We start from the raw sequence: 5,146 nt of genomic DNA, 5'->3' as shown, positions 1-5,146 counted from the left end.
ATACAAGAGGAAGTGAGGGGAAAGGGAAAAATAATACAAGGGGGACAAATGAATGTCAGTAGAGGGGGCAGAGAGAGAAGAGGCGAGGGGAGGGGAGGGGAGGGGGGATAGTAGAGGATAGGAAAGGCAGCAGAACACAACAGACACTAGTATGGCAATATGTAAATCAATGGATGTGTAACTGATGTGATTCTGCAATCTGTATTTGGGGTAAAAATGGGAGCTCATAACCCACTTGAATCAAAGTGTGAAATATGATATATCAAGAATTATGTAATGTTTTGAACAGCCAACAATAAAAAAAAATAAATTAAAAAAAAAATAAAAATAAATAAAAATAATAATAAAAAAAAAAGTACCTATCACGGGGATTCAACCCCCTGAGATCCCAGAGAGTCTGACTGAGACTATCTGGGCTGGGACTCAGGAATAAACATTTTGATAATGGCTAAAAAAAAAAAAAAAAATACAAAATAGGGCTGGGGATATGGCTCAGTGTTTGAGAGTCCCTGAGTTCAATCCCTGATACCTGCCTCCCCCAAACTCTAAAACCAAAAAACTCCTAGAAGAAAACGCAAGAGAAAATCTCCTTGACATTTGTAATGATATTTTGGATATAACATCAAAATCACATGCACCAGAAGCAAAGGTAAACAACTGGTACTCCATCAAATTGAAAATCTTCTGCACCATACAGGAAACAATCAACAAAATAACAAGGCAACCTATGGAATAAAAAAAAATACATGGAAAACATGTAGCTGAGAAGGTGTTACTATCCAAAATATATAAGTAACTCATGCAATTCAAAAGCAAAATAAACAAGAAATAATAAAAATCTGATTTTAAAATGAACAAAGCACCTGAATAGACTTTGTTCCCAAGAATACAGAGAAATAGTCAACACAGACATGAAAAAATGTTCAACATCACTAATCATCAGGAAAATACAAACCAATACCACAGTAAGATACGTATCACCTCACTTCTGTTGGGATGGCTATTATCAAAAAGATGAAGGATAAGTGTTGATGAAGATATAAAGAAAAGGAAACTCTTGTACACTGTTGGTGGGAATGGAAATTGGTATAGCCATTATGGAAGACAGTATGCAGGCTCCTCAAAAAATTAAAAATGGTACTATCTTATAATCCAGCAATCCAATGTCTAGGTATATGTCCAAGGGAAATGAAATCAGAATCCTGAGGCAATCTCTTTTCACTCCTCTGTCCACCACAGAATTATTCACAATAGCCAAGCTATGGAAAGAGCTTAAGTATCCATCATCAGATGACAGAGCCTTTGCAAAGGTCATTTACAATCACCTGGTTAAACCTGGAGCACATTATTAAATTGAGATAAGCCAGGCTCAGTAAGACAGATACAGACCTGCATAACTTAACAATGGAGATTTGTTCTGAGAAATGTATCATGAGGTAATTTTGGTCTTGGTGTGAACATGGTAGAGTGTATTTACACAAACCTAGGTGACATAGGTCAATCATTGATAAAGCCTTGCACTGCAGTCAATTGACAAGATTAAGGGGCTGCTGCTGTCCTAACAAAAAGGACTGTTTTACAGTAAACTTTTTTTTAATAATGATAAAACATATAGTATAGTCAACACATAAACCAGTAAAATAGTCATATAGAATCATTGCCAAGTATTATTTATTGCTCATAATTGCAAGTGCTAAAGAAACCTACTGATAATGCATTGCACTACAATGTTACAATGACTATAATGTCACTAGATAATAGGAATTTTTTAGCTCCATTATCATCTTTTTTTTTTTTTTTGGCAGCTCTGGGGATTGACCCCAGGGCCTTGTACATGCTAGGCAAGCACTCTACCACTAAGCGACACCCCCACTCCTCTTTTATGGTATGATTCTTTGATGACTGAAATGTTGCTATGAGGCACATGACTTTGCTCAAATACTGCATGATTTCAATTAGACATGAGATCTAAAAAAGTCGAATTTGTGGAAACAGACAATAAAATGTGGTTATCAGGGGCTAGGGTTGGGGTAACAAGGAAGAAACTGGAAGATGTTGGTCAAGAAGTACAAGTGAGGTAGGTGTGCTCCCAAGATCAAATGTATCACATGGTGGATTTAGTTAATAATGTGTTATATTCTTGAAATATGCTAGGCTACTTGTTCTTAACACATACAAACGGCAACTATCTGTGATGATAGACTTGTTAATTAGCCTTTCAAACATTTCATCATATATACTATTTGTATATCCATCCAGTCATCACATTGTATATCTTAAATATAAACAATTTATTAATCAATTACACCTTACTAAGGCCGAGGGGTGGAATAAAGAAAACAATGATTACCTCAGGCGACTGGAGGAGGGAATAGAGAAAGAATTTTGCTTTTCAATCATGTATTTTCTGTACGATTCTTTATAAAATAATGTACATATTTTATATTATATGTGTGAAAATCATATAACATAACATAAAAAAGAAATTAGAAAATATTTTATATTGGAATGACGCCAAAGCTCAGACTTAAAGAAAATTTTAAAAATTTAAATAAATGTGTTAGAAAAGAAAAAAGGACGAAAGTTCAATGACCAACACATTTCAAAAAGCTAGAAGAAAAGCAAATAAATTCAAAAGCACGCAATATTGAGAAAGGTTAGAGATATAGCTCAGTGATAGAGTACTTGACTAGCATGTGTGAGGTCCTGGGTTCAATATCCAGCATAGAAAAAAAAAAGATAACTTAGAAAAATAAAATAAAGATAAAAGAATTTTATGAAATGGGAATAAGTATATAAAAGAAAAACAAAAGTTTTTTGAAAAGAAAAATAAATTCGATAAAATCTGGTGAAAATGATCAAAAAAAAAAGAGAAGTCACAAAAATAGGAGACAACACTACAAATTCTGCACATTGAAAGGATAAGAAAATGATATGAAGAGCAACTTTATATCAATGAGTTTGAAAGTATAGGCAAAATAGACAAATTCCTAGAGAAAATAAAACTTACCCAAAGCTGAAAAAAAAAAAAAAAGAAATAGAAGATGTGAATTGTCCTGTTGTAGAAACAGAATCCATAATTTAGGATCCTCCATTAAAAAAAAAAATGTCAGACTCAGGTACACCACTCAAAAAGAAGAAAAAAGATGCAATCTACTCAAATTCCACAAGAAAATAGAAAGCTTTCCAAACTCATTTTGTGAGCATAGTACAAATCTGACGCCAAAACCCAACAAGGACATTTCCTTATACCAAAAACAAACAATTGAGAAATTAAATTTTAAAGCTACTCTTAATAATAGCACACACAAAAATAAAGTGCAGTGGAATAATTCTTTATTTTTAATTTGTTCTTTTTATGTATACATGACAGTAGAGTGTGTTTTGACATATTATGCATGCATGGAGTATAACTGATTCTAATTAGGTACCCATTTTTGTGCTTGTATATGTAAAGACCATTATTTTTAAAACTTTTAAAGACTCAAATAAATGGGTGAGTATATGTTGAAGAATTAGAAGATAGGTTAGGGGTGTAGCTCAGTGATAGAGCACTTGCCTAGCATGTATGAGGCCCTGAGTTCAATTCTCAGCTCAATATTATAGCAATGTTATTTTTTTCCTCAAATTAATGGATATATGGAATTCAAATTATAGCAATAAAAAAAAAATCCAGCTGGTCCTCCAAACATGGAGTCCTGTAGCCCAGGTCTTACCTGAGTCAGGATGAGGGAGTGGTGGGTCCAGGTGGGGCTACTGGCCGCGCCCCTGCTGGCCATGTACCTGCACATCCCACCCCCTCAGCTCTCTCCTGCTCTGCACTCATGGAAGACTTCTGGCAAGTTTTTCACCTACAAGGGACTGCGCATCTTCTACCAGGACTCTGTGGGTCCAGTTGGCAGTCCTGAGATAGTTGTGCTTTTGCATGGCTTTCCAACTTCCAGCTATGACTGGTACAAGATTTGGGAAGGTCTGACCTTGAGGTTTCATTGAGTGATTGCCCTTGACTTCTTAGGCTTTGGCTTCAGTGGCAAACCGAGACCACACCGCTATTCCATATTTGAGCAGGCCAGCATTGTGGAATTGCTTTTGCACCATCTAGGACTTCAGAACCACAGGATCAACCTGTTGTCTCATGACTATGGAGACATTGTCACTCAGGAGCTGCTGAATAGGTACAAACAAAATCAATCTGGCCAGCTTACCATAAAGAGTCTCTCAAATGGAAGTATCTTTCCTGAGGCTTATCAGCCTCTCCTTCTCCTAAAGCTACTTAAAGATGGAGGCATGCTGTCACCCATCCTCACTAGGTCGATGAACTTCTTTGTATTTTCTCGAGGTCTTACCCCAGTCTTTAGACCATACACTCGACCCTCCAAGAGTGAGCTGTGGGATATGTGGGCAGGGATCTGAAACAATGATGGGAACTTGGTGATTGACAGTGTCTTACAGGACATCAATCAGAGGAAGAAGTTTAGAAGACACTGGCTGGGAGCTCTTGCCTCTGTAACTTCCCATTCATTTTATTTATGGGCCATTGGATCCTATAAATCCCTAGCCAGAGTTTTTGGAGCTGTACAGCAAAACGCTACCGCAGTCCATAGTGTTGTTTCTGGCTGACCACATTAGCCACTACCCCCAGCTAGAGGATCTCATGGGCTTCTTGAATGCATATATGGGCTTCATCAACTCCTCCTGAGGTGGAAAGAGTAGCTTCCCTATATTATCTCCCCCACTCCGGTATCTGTTGTGTATTCCACTTAGGAAGAAAAGCCCAAAAGAGGTCCTGGCAATCAAAAGTCCACTTTATTCACATTGATGGAATAGAATATAGAAAAAAGGCAGCAGAAACTCTGACAAAAATAGTCCATCTCATTCCTTTGACGCCTGATTAAGTATATAGACTTGTCTTTGTGTTTTGTCTTTGTGTCATTAGAAAATTCTGATGAGCACAACTTCTCATGGATGCATAGAGACAGGCATTAGACATTCTTTTGCTTAAAAGACTTTTTAACACTTCTGTGGAATTTCCTGAAGTATCTGAAAGTGCTAATTTCTGGCCCAACTCCAGTTGGAATTCCACAGTACAGAATTGAGGAGTGGGGTCTGTTACCTCTCCTTGAATGGCTTGAAGGGTACATGGTTT

General features: G+C 36.8%; 1 pseudogene; it reads left to right on the top strand.

The window, feature by feature from the left end:
• Nucleotides 1-3,695: 3,695 nt before the first annotated feature.
• LOC107150320 lies at nt 3,696-4,869 on the top strand (annotated as a pseudogene).
• The last annotated feature ends 277 nt before the right edge of the window (nt 4,870-5,146 follow it).

This window comes from Marmota marmota, unplaced genomic scaffold (genome assembly GCF_001458135.2).
Source record: "Marmota marmota marmota unplaced genomic scaffold, marMar, whole genome shotgun sequence".
Lineage (NCBI taxonomy): Eukaryota > Metazoa > Chordata > Mammalia > Rodentia > Sciuridae > Marmota > Marmota marmota.
Note: the sequence above shows the minus strand (reverse complement) of the source record. Positions and strands in the feature narration are given on the sequence as shown.